Raw genomic sequence first — 12,504 nt, 5'->3', positions numbered from 1 at the left:
GTCGAGAACTGTAGCCCCTTACTGTTAAAAAAAAAAACATTCCTTTTCCTGAACTAGTACTACATAGTGCATAGAGCTAAGATCCAACCCCCATAGATGCTGAGCTAATTGTTTCATTTGATCAAATGACCAGGGAGATAATTGCTTTAATCTGGCATTAACCGCATAATCAGTGATGTGCTATTATCTAACCTGAATAACCTGCAGAGAAAACTCCAGCTGGGCAAATGGAGGATCCAGGACTATAATCTGTGCAGATTGTTATTAAATGAGCTTAATGGCTAAGGGCAATTCCCAAAAATGTTGAGTGAAAACTGCTGTAAGTGAAAGTAATATTTCCCCTTGGGGAGGCACCCAACCTTGAACTGTGGCTTCCTGGTTTTTGTTAAGCTACAGAGTCTTATATAACGCATTAATCCAGCCATGAAAGTGCCTCAGTTAATCAAAAATATACATTATTGCGCAACAATACTTTCTCTGTTATTCATTATTAATTTCTTCATCCATAATTAAATTACAGTTATTGTGGGTAATACGAAACAATTTAACTTGAAGTTGTCTCAAACCACATTTCTATGAGTTTTATAGTTAAAATAGCCAATAAAAGACAGATACAATTTTCCAATAAGGAGGTAATATAAAGCTATTTCCATATTGATTTGAGGGTGTGTAAGAACTCCCATAAACAAGATTGATTGTGGTTATTATTTAACAAATCATAGGGCAGATACAGAAACGCATTGAACATGTGACTATCCCTTGATGTTACGCATCTTCAGCGAACCTGTAGCCAGCTTTTTTTTCCTTTGAAGGTACATGAAGCCGTCTTGTGGACTCACAATCTACAGGATGGAAGGTGGGGGTCAGGAGCAGTGTCATTTGTGCAGCAGGTATGAATGGGAAGGACCCGGATGGATCAGACCTTGGCGATGGACATTGGCGTTGGGAACATGGAAGGTTTCTGGCTGGTAAAGAGGCGGAGCTAGTGTGGGAATGCATATGAGAGTGAATGTTGTGTGAGTGTGCCCTGCGATGGGCTGGCCCCCCATCCTGGGTTGTTCCCTGCCTCGTGCCCATTGTTTCCGGGATAGGCTCCAGACCCCCCGTGACCCAGTAGGATAAGCGGTTTGGAAAATGGATGGATGGATGGATATTCTCCCCCTAATTTCCACTTATGGCCACGAGTTCTAGTATTTAAACTAATATTGAAATAACCATTTGGCTGAACCGCATCCAGACCCGTTAGAATCTTATATAACTGGATCACATCGCCCTTTAGTCTCCTTTGCTCGAGGCTAAACAGATTCAGCTCAGCTAACCTCTACTCATAAGACATTCCTCTAAGACCAGGAATCATTCTTGTAGCCTTACCTTTTCCACGGAAGCAATGCCCTTCTTAAGGTATGGTGACCAAACCTGCATAGAATATTCTAGGTGGGGTCTTACCAAGGAATTATACAATCGTAGCATCACTTCCCTTGTCTTAAACTCCACATACCTAGAGATGTAACCCAACATCCTCATACACTGAAGAGAGTGGGACATGGAAGCATCAACATACACACCGATGTCTTTCTCATAATCAGCTACCTTTATTTCAGTGGAACCCATAAAATATCTGTACTTTATATTTCTGCTCCCTGCATGGATTACCTTACATTTATCTACGTTAAATTTCATCTGCCAGGTATCAGCCCAGTCGCTAATTAAATCCAGATCCCGTTGTAGCTTTGCTGCTGCTAGATCAGTATCTGCTACACCACCCACCTTGGTATCGTCTGCAAATTTAACCAGTTTACTGTACGTATTGGTGTCAATATCGTTAATTTGAATCAGGCACAATAGTGGTCCTAAAATTGAACCCTGCTGCGGTACCCCGCTATGAACGCAGGCCCACTGTGACATTGTGCTACTAATAACTACTCACTGCTTCCTGTCAGATACACAGTTTTCAATCCATGCTGCTAGAGTTCCTAGAATCCCTGCAGCTTTGTATTCTGGAGGTTGTGGGCAAAACGCAGGGAACAGCCCAGGATGGGGCGCCAACCCATTGCAGAATATTAGGTACCTTCCAAGGATATTTTAGCAAAATGTCCAATGGTTCAGAATGCAGATGAGGACCTTTGGGGCAGATTATCCTATTTTTAAAAAGTAGGACCAGGACAATTATCACAACTCTCAGCCTGCCTAGAAAAAGCTAGAGAAGTACTGTAGAGCAGGAATGTGCGGGGCAGGGTGTTTGAAAACCAGAGGCATAACGGAGGGTTAGCGTTAGGGTTAACCCTAACCCACCCCTAGAAAGAATGGATTTATCGTAGACCCACTTAAAAATTTTCGAAAATGTGCATGTGTCAGACGAGAAGTGCATATATGCAGTTATACGGTATAACAGTATACCCACCTACCAAGACAGCATTACACCACTGCTGAGCACCTTCCTGTTCTGCCTCCTTAATGTGAACTCGTGTCTGAGTTTTTAAGGTACCGAGTTCCCCTTTTTTAAAGGTTTCCACAAACACTTGAGAGAAAAGAAGAGTGTGAACTGGATAAAGTTTAAGAAACTGCTGTGATACCCTTAAAGAACACAGATCTTTGAAGTGCATTCATTGAGAATAAATGAAGCAGCCATGGATAAAACCATTAATATAAGCAAAGGATAAATCCTGCTAAAGAATCAATATTTTATCTGTCCTGATGCCAACAGAACAGCGACAAAAGTTACAGTTGTGCGATGTACATAAATACAACCAGACAACAATACAGTAGGGTGCAAGATTTTACTGAAAGCACATTTTATTTACAATATACTGCAACTGACCACGGGGCGGCATGGTGGTTGCAGTGGTTAGCACTGTTGCCTCACACCTCTGGGACCTGGGTTCGAGTCTCCGCCTGGGTCACATGTGTGCGGAGTTTGCATGTTCTCCCCATGTCGTCGTGGGGCTTCCTCCGGGTACTCCGGATTCCCCCCACAGTCCAAAAACATGCTGAGGCTACCACGACCCAGTAGGATAAGCGGTTTGGAAGATGGATGGATGGATGGATGGATGGATGGATAGATGTAACTGACCACAGGGTAACCACAGTTGTTGCTCCTTCACAGGGTTACGGGGATATTTACATCCCATAAGTGCAGCCCAAAAATTAGGCTGCAAAGAGGCTGCGGAGGAGGACTTTGGCTGCCCTTGGTCTGGTGGTAGGAGAAAATGGATGGATGGATGTAACTAGCCACAGTTCTTACTCCTTCGCAGGGTTACGGGGATATCTTCATCCCATAAGTGCAGCCCAAAAATTAGGCTGCAAAGAGGCTGCGGAGGAGGACTTTGGCTGCCCTTGGTCTGGTGGTAGGAGAAAATGGATGGATGGATGTAACCAGCCACAGTTCTTACTCCTTCGCAGGGTTACGGGGATATCTTCATCCCATAAGAGCAGCCCAAAAATTAGGCTGCAAAGAGGCTGCGGAGGAGGACTTTGGCTGCCCTTGGTCTGGTGGTAGGAGACAGTCCTAGGTTGGACATGGAGCCCGTCGTTTCTTGATATTCTGTAGTGAACAGAGCCAACACCAACCATCAGACTAGTGTTACCTGAAGCATAATAAACTCCTAATACATCCGGCACCATTTTAACTCCTCAAAACCAAGCCTAGTACCTTGAGCAGCATCTTTGGGATCTTCCAGAAGGATCTGAAGAAAGAAACGATCCTCCCATGTCTGCTGCCCAAAATGATATCTGGGGCCTCGGGGTCTCCTTCACCGTCTGCACCACCTGAAAACAATAATGCAGGGTGAGTATACAGGCCTTTTTACCACTTTCCATTACCTTCTTCTTGAGCTTGGGCCATGGGCATATGCTAATCACTCTGTTGAAAGGTGTGCGATCCGCAGGTGATGCAGTACCTGTCGCAGCTGCTGTGGCTGGGCTGCAGCACGTATCCTGGACCGCAAGTGTGCATGGTTCCTCACCATGCGGTAAGTTGCGGTCCAGGTGGAGGAACTTTAAGGAAATATTTTTGAGCAGAGCCTGGCCAGACTCACTCAGTTTATCAGCCATCGGCAGAACAACAAAGCACCTTGTCTTGCTTCTATGTATTCTGAAGCAGACACTATCTGCTTTACCCTGCTCTTCAAAGTGTACCTCCACGTGCCAGACTGCATTCATTTTAGTGCACATTTTAGTGTTTGAAAGATTATTAAAAATAATAAGATCACTAATCTTTATTATCTTATTCAGAGAAGTGTAGGTAACAGAACTAGACACAGTGCTAAAAGATATCGTACTGACACTCGGGAACTGCGCCTCAGAATTTATACAAGGCTATTGCTTACGTAGTCTTGGAACGTACAATCGTCTCCATGGAAATATAATTCAGCGGGACAGCCAATGAGATACCTAGCTACTGCAGCCAATGAAATGCCTAGTTGTGACAGCGATGGCGTGCCTACGGGAAGTTTAACATAATAAAATTTCCATCCTCACAATGACTTTCTTTTCAGTCGGAATGGATCCAATAACAAGGTCTCCTGTACCGACGTTAATAATCTGTTCCGGCCAAACAACCGTGACGACAAAAATCGGCCACGGTCTTACAATGAGGTGAAATTTGACCATGGGGGGGGGGGGGTTGCCGGCTGATTTAACAATGTTGTGTTGTGAAAATGCGCTGTTAATAAAATTGAATTGAATATTTATCTACAGCGATACTGTATTGTATTATAGCGTATCCGAATAACACAGTTCAGTAATTTAATTTATACAGCACTGTAAGTTGAAAATTGTTCGAAATAGCTAGCCTATACTGTACTTTGAAATTATTAGTAAAATTAAGTATATGGCAACGCTGTCCATTTGATTGGTTTATGTTAATTAAATAACTATATAAATCTCAATTACATGGGTTTCTGCCTTACATATAAAGAAGAAAAAGATCGGTTATGAAGATCAATTTTTCCCAGACAGACGCGATTCCTTGTCAGTCACGTGTCTGCACTGTCTGACACGCCCCCATTCGCGGCTGTAAACACGTTTGGTTAGCAAACTTAAAATTTCATATTCAGTGTTCTTTATTCTCCACAAAAACGTAATGTTTTATGTAATCAGTAATAAGCAATTTTCATTACCAAAACACACTCGTAATTTAGGTGTTTCAGATAGGAAAAGAGTGAAGAACACCACATAAATGTCACTGCCTGAACATATATTTTATTTTAAATATGACCAATAAAGTGAAGTGGCAAGCAGAATACAGAATCGGTATACAATGCGTTTATACAGATCCTTCCAGACATCATGTGAAACGATAGAAACCGTACTTGTAAATGTTTCTAAACTTAAACTATATTAGGCCATTGGTTTGTCAGGGCACAGCACACAGTGACAGCCTTATACAGCATTGTGGCTTATTATCCATGCAGGAGAATATACACATACATGCACTGATAAGCGTGTCATTACAGTTTTGCTGTTTACTTTTGTCTTTAAAAAGCATTCACTACGTAACGCTAAGTTTAACAGGAGCAGATTAACCCATTTCTGTTACCCTCCGTAGTGAGGCTAGCGTAGGTTAAACAACGTGAAAATACCAACTTAAGAAGACAAAAAATGCATATTCAATAATACTACTTAAACAAAAAACATCGTACTTGCATCCATGAAAATGCCGAGAGCAAACGCGCACTAAGGGAGATACCGTGTTGAAAGTGATCTCATTCCGTCTCACCGCTGCGACCCAGGCCACCCGACGCCTCTTCGTTACCTCCTCTACCTGCTGTCCATATCCTCTTTTCCAAGTGGGAAACCGAAGAAATCTCACGTTGTGCTCCACCTTTTTACCATTTCTACCATGTGCCTTAGTATGGCAGCCTCTCACACAGCACGGGTATCCCATCTCACGAAAGACAATGCCGCAGGCTATCGCTCGGACTTGAACTGTATCCACCCAAAATGGCGATTCGACCCACAATGCACTGCGGCCATAGCGAAAAAGACCGATATACGCAGTGTCTACCGTAATTTATATATTTACAGTTGTGATTCGAATAAATACGAGTAAAGTCATTAATTGACCGAGTAGTCGTTTTTTTTAAAAAAAATCTTCTCCTGTCTGCTATGTTGGTTGAATGCATAATCTATAAGACATAAACGGCTATGATAAATATCCATTATCGAATAGAAGCGGTCACCTGATTAGCGCGTGACGTGTGGGTAACATAGAGTCAGAGAAAACGGCGTCGCAACGCTAAGTTGGAGTATATGATCCCTGCATGACTTTTACGGATCTGTTGGGCAAGCCCGCAACTTTAAAAAATAGTTTGTAAGAGTAGAGCGCGATGGAGTACCAACTCCCTACGCTGCTTGTAATACGTGCAAAGTCATAGTCAAATATGCACCTGACTCGGGGACGATTGGCGTGCAGAAACACACTTGTAGCAGCAGATCGCTTGGTAAACGAGTGCAGCCAAAATAACTGGTTTTGTGAAGTGAGAAGTTCCAGAAATTATGAAGATCAGGCTCAGGAACACGATGGCTCGCATGTGGGTGCAAGATTTGAGACCTTTTGTTTTTATAGAAGCACAAGGATTCATCGACATGGCGAAGGAGTTGCTTCACATCGCTGCGACTTATGGGACCAGCATTGAGATCAATGGGGTCTTAGCGAGTGCACAGAGTGTTTCTCGCCATCCAGAGAAGGATTATGAAAAAATAAACAAATTTGTAATAGAACGGCTCCAACAGGTATGCCTGCTTTCAATATATCTGGGCTACGTGTTGTAATTGTTATGCTTATCTAATGAAGTACACATACTAGACTTGGAATAGGCTTCACTCTAGTACTTTGGTCCAGCACTCTTAAAAGCTGACAATCATATAAATCACTCTGAACAGAATAACGATGGACCACACTTTGCTTATTAGTAGTTCATTTTAGTCAAACGCAGATTACATTGGTCTACATTGAGTACTTAATAACTGTTCCTAGTTCATTTTTTGACGCCGATTTCAGATTTGTAGTTGAAATTCAGCTAACATGTCAGGTTTCAGAGATGCACATTGCTGACGTTTTAGACAAATTGCCATATCGGCACAATATTACGAGTATGAACTATGTCATACCAAACTTGTGTTAAAGGGTTACTGTGAAAACAGTCATGAACACGCATACAGACAGATGCTAGAGCATACATCTATAGCTCTCTTAACTCACAAAAAGTGATGTCAGCATGTTCAGAAATGTTTGAGACACTTGCTTTTACGCTTGTACTGTGCATTAGTGTCTCTTTGCAAGAACCAACAGTAGTCTCCCATCATACTGGGATTGAACTTTCCCTGATATCTGCTTTCCATCGGCTTCATATCTTGATGAAATCTTTCCCCATGCTCATCACTTACATCGCCAAGACTGGATGGAAAGAAGTCAAGGTGCGAATGCAGGAAGTGCATCTTCAGTGACATTCGGGCACCTATTGCCTGATAGGCTGTCAACATGTTCTCCACCAGCGCACAATCCTTGATTTATTCTTCTTTGTAAATCCAGCAATGTTTGTCATACAAAAATAACAGTCTGAGTGATGGTCTGTTGGTTCACGCCACACCATTGGCACAGTGAATGGCATTTTCTGTCGTTTGCCATTCAGCCACTGTGTTAAACCGGAATAGCAGACAGTGTAGTATACATGAGGTGCCCATGCTTTATTCTGATCGCCAACTTTGCAGCCAAAATAATGGTAGTATGCACTTCTAAATATGCTGGACATATTCTTTCGCTGATCTTGTGCAGTAAATTGTCCGCAGACGTAACAGAAGTTATCGGGATGGTTCACACAACCTCGCCTATTCATATTGTCTATGAAAATGGAAACAAAGGTAAAAAGTAAGCACAATGACGTACATTTGTAAACCAGTAGTATTAGTAGTAAATTTATCAATGAGATGTCCAAAAATGGAATATAATATTACACACAGTAAAGTACCGATGCTTCACGGCAGCGTTAACGACGAAAATGGTATAAACACAAACCGGCGCATAACTTGCGCATAACCGACGTGATGGACAAAAACGGTTTTCAGATTTAGAATTAGCATGTCGAATTTTATAAGGTACAGGTGACAGACTTCCATTAGCAAAATGACTGTTGACCAGTGTTAATTACACCTTTCACACAAACGCGTTTTGTCCTAATGCCTTCTTGAATCAGTGTGCACACGTGCGATCCTGCCCTATTTTGTTCTACCTTACGAAGTAAACATGTCTTAAATATTTTCTGGTTAATGTGTTGTGTGACCAGTTCACCGCGAGGAGCCCTCGAGTCATGCGGGAAGCTTGCGAAATAGTCATTTGAGGACAAAATGCATGTGATGAAAGATGCACAGTAATCTCGTTAATGAAATACATTCTGTGCATATTTTCTGAATCACAAAATGAATTTCGCCCCCTTTAATGTTCAATTTCTAAGCCACAAAATGCACTTCGTCCCTGAAGTGAACTTGTCATGCAGGCAATGCTTTTGTGGAACCACAAAACGTTTCTTCTTTTTTTTCTGAATCATGAAAGGCACGTAGTAGGTTGGAGTAGTAACTTCCAATGACCAGCAGGTGGAGTGATTTCTGCAGATTTATGCAATCCCAGTTTACTGAATAATGTCTTCAGGATGTCCTCTGAACATTCGCACGAACATTTGTCTGTGGAGTCCTTTAAAGGTATTTAGGATATTATCACAGGACGTCCAGTGAGCATTTGGAGGCTTTGAGGGAAACTCATTCACCATGTAAACTCACTACTTTAAAAATAAATTAAAAGAGAAATGTCAGGGAGTTTCAAAACTTTGGAGCCTCAGTCATCAACATCATTTTAATTATATGTCAACATCCATCCAACCATGCACTTTCTGTAGCCAGTTGTCCGATTCAGGTTAGCGCGGGGTCCAGAGCCTTACATCAGCATCATTAGCATCATTGTAGGGCAGATTACTAGTATGTACTATTATGGAGGACTTCACATACGCTATGTAGACAAAAGTATTGGGACACACCTTTTAATCACTGAATTCTGCAGGTTCATTCAGGCTTATTCCCACAGGTGTATAAAATCAAACACCTATCGATGCAGTCAGGCTTACAAACATTTGTGAAAGAATTGGTCATTCTGAAGAGCTCAGTGAATTCAAGCGTGATACGGTCATGTGCTGAGGTGCATGGTGTGTAAAAGTCGCCGACATTCTTTTGACTCAATAACTGCAGATTTCCGAACTACTAGGATTAACTCCAGCACAAAATCAGTGCACCGGGAACTTCATGGATTGGGCTAATATAGTTGAATAGCTGAATGCAAGCCTCACGCCACCAAGCGCAATGCCAGGCGTTGTCAGGGTCAGCGCCTGTCCACCCCATCCTTTGTGTCTGTATTGCATTTGACCAGCAGGTGTTGCTGACCATCCCACCTATTCAATCCTTATCTAACACTTGTTTGTTTCCCCTGCTCCCCAGACTGCTGCATGGCTCAGTGGGTTGAGTGTGTGGCTCAGAGACTGTATTCCCCCCACCATTTATTATTTTTCATTTGTTTCCCAGTCTTAGGTTCGCCATGCTCATTCCTGTTGTCTCCTACTGTAATCCTGTTTGCATTATTTTCCTTATCTTAGTGTAGTCTTCCCAGTTTGTTTCTAGCTTCAGTGCTTGTTAATTTTTCCATCTGTTCTCTTTGTCCTGTGCCCTTTGTCATTGGTTGATTGTCTGATGATCCACACCTTGCCCCTCTCATTAGCCCAGTTGCGTATTGTATTAAAGTGCCTGCCTGCCCCCTGCTCACTTCTTTAGTCGATAGTTGTGTACTATGTTCCTGCATGGCAGTTGTGCTCATACTATTGAGTGTTTGTGGTTCTGCCTGATTCCTAGTCCTGCCCCTAGTTTTTGCTTCAGTTCCCTGATGAATGTTTGTTTTCTATGTGGTTAAATTAGTCACTTGTATCACTTGTTTTGGTTCTTACCCCTTGTGTTCAGTTTTTGTTAATGAACCGCTTTTGTCTTGGAGCTGCAAATAGATTGTTCACTCTCTTTCCCACCTGCGCTGTGCTGCGTCATAACAAGCACATGATGGAGTGTGTAAAGCATGTTGCCACTGGACTCTGGAGCACTGGAAACGTGTTCTGTGGGGTAACAAGTCCCATTTCTCTGTCTAGCAGCCTGATGGAAGAGTCTGGGGTTGGCAGGTGCCAGTAGAATGTTACCTGCCTGACTGCATTTTGCCAACTGTACAATTTGGTGGAGGAGGGCTAATGAAAAGGGGTTTTTCAGTGGTCAGGCCAGGCCCCCTAGTTCCAGTGTAGGGGACTCTTAATGCTTCAGCATGACAAGACATTTTGGGCAGTTTTGTGCTTCCAATTTTGTGGGAACCTTTTGGGGAAGGTCCCTTTCTGTTCCACCCTGACTGTGCCGCAGTGCACAAAGCTTTAAAGAGAATTTAGAGTCAATAATGTGCTGTTTAAATGAGGAGTGAGGAAGGAAACAGTGACTCATTTATACAGGGGTGGAGTATGACATGCCCTTTGTAGTATTAAAGTGCTGTTCATTGGGTTAAGATGCTGTCTGTGTGACCAGAGGGTCCCAGGTTACAATCCCTGGGTCAGAAGAGTGATGTCACTGTCGGGCCCATGAGCCTAATTGCCCCAGGGACTGACTGGCCCGGATTTCTCAGTTGTATGTTGTTTGTGGGTAAAAGCATCTGCAAAATAAATGTAATTTACTCAGTGAGACTCTGTTCAGAATCCAGCCTTATTTTTTTCACTTATATGGTAATTACTGTATTGAATAAAGTACTCAGGGGTTTCTAGTCAATCTTAAATTTTGCATCCACATGCCCAACCTGGCATAACGGTACTTCAATTATAAGAAAACATTTTTTTTTTACATTTATAAGGTAGAAAACTATTGAAATGGACAGGAAACCTTCTGAATGTAACTGAATTAGAGATGAAAAGCTCCATGGAAGTAGTATTGATTCCAATGTGCATTCTGTCGTACAGTTTGATTTTACTTGGAAACTCATTAGCATTAGCATCCACTAAATGCTGCTCCTTTACGCTTCTGCTTGTTCTCCTGACAGATTTTATTGCTCAGCTTGGCTTCTGTTATTTGCCGAAAAAATGGAAAATATTGTTCTTTCTTTTCCATATTTTCCTTTTGATTATCTTGCGGTAACAAACTGGTGTGTCCAAATCCCATTTTAGTGGCCAAAAAGTGGATTTTTCTGTGTGGTTTTTCCCTTTCAAATCATTCAAATGCACAACTAATTTAGGCAAATGAAAGTAAAAAAAAAAACACAAATGATTTAATAAATATACATTTTTCTTTGTTCAATTTGCATTAATTCCAATTTTCCAAATATATGAAATTTAATTCAGATAAAACGTAACAAAATAAATAATTATGATAAGGTATTTAGCCTCGTGCCCATAGATTCTGGGATAGGCTCCAGACCCCCCGCAACCCAATAGGATAAGCGGTTTGGAAAATGGATGGATGGATAAGGTATTTAATAAGGTATAAGAAATGAAACTTCAGACATATTTGTACCATATAAATGTGAATGTAAATCCCACAACACGAACAACTTAGAAATAAGATAAAATTACTATATTAAGATTCAACATTTCACCACAAATACTTCAACTGTCAAGAATTCTGTCACTGTTCCGGTCCCCAGGTCAGTGTGCATATTTGAATGTTATAAAATAATAGAATAACTAATTAACTAAATTATTAAACTACCAAAATAAATCCATAATGTGTCTTCCTTACGCTTTGTGAGGAAGTAGTATTTGTACAGCTTCCCCACAGCCCCCATCACTGTGACTCTCCGGCACAGTAGTACACAGCCGTGTCTTCAGCATCCAGGCTGTTCATCTGTAAATACACCTGGTTCTTGCTGTTGTCTCTGGAGATGGTGAATCTGCCCTGAACTGACTGGGAGTAGTAAGTGCTACCACCACTGATGATCCGAGCGTTCCACTCCAGTCCCTTCCCAGGAGCCTGTCTGACCCAGTGCATATGATAGCTACTGAATGTGAACCCAGAGGCTGTACATGTCAGTCTGTGTGATTCTCCTGGTCTCTTCACCACTGGTTCAGACTCAGTCAATACAACCTGAGCCTTCACACCTGTAAATAAAGAGGTAGAGCAGACTTTTAGATGAGCACAAAGAAAGATGCAGAGAGAAAGAGAGACAGAGAGGAGAGAGACAGGGACCTGAGAGAGCCAGTGCTGTGAGGGTGAGCAGGGCTGGTAGGAGCTTCATGGCTGCAGGACAGAGGGAGGAGCACTGAGGTAAAGTACACACTGAGTCCCAGTGACTGCTGCTCTCTGTCACACACGGACACTGGCTCCTTTAAAAGCTGTGGCAGGTTTGTACAGGATCCTCATCTGACGGGCGTGGGGGTTGTGGGGGGAAAATGGTCACATGATAAAGTGATATATTTGCTATGCAAAGGCTTATTATACAAACATTATCTATGT

General features: G+C 42.1%; 1 protein-coding gene and 1 long non-coding RNA gene across 4 annotated transcripts in view; both read left to right on the top strand.

The window, feature by feature from the left end:
• The window catches only part of LOC125741965 (golgin subfamily A member 6-like protein 22), a 213,354-nt gene that overhangs the window by 66,990 nt on the left and 133,860 nt on the right, over window positions 1-12,504 (top strand). The gene's annotated exons all lie outside the window — the stretch shown is intronic.
• The window catches only part of LOC125741997 (uncharacterized), a 31,484-nt gene that overhangs the window by 13,853 nt on the left and 5,127 nt on the right, over window positions 1-12,504 (top strand). The window contains exon 1 of one of the 3 annotated variants that reach the window (XR_007397970.1): window positions 6,016-6,732. The exons of the other annotated variants lie outside the window; for them this stretch is intronic. This is a non-coding gene — a long non-coding RNA (uncharacterized LOC125741997). Of the gene's footprint in view, window positions 1-6,015; window positions 6,733-12,504 lie in introns of those variants that run through there. 3 annotated transcript variants of the gene reach the window in all.

This window comes from Brienomyrus brachyistius, chromosome 5 (assembly GCF_023856365.1).
Source record: "Brienomyrus brachyistius isolate T26 chromosome 5, BBRACH_0.4, whole genome shotgun sequence".
NCBI lineage: Eukaryota > Metazoa > Chordata > Actinopteri > Osteoglossiformes > Mormyridae > Brienomyrus > Brienomyrus brachyistius.
This window is presented reverse-complemented; position numbering and strand designations above follow the sequence as displayed.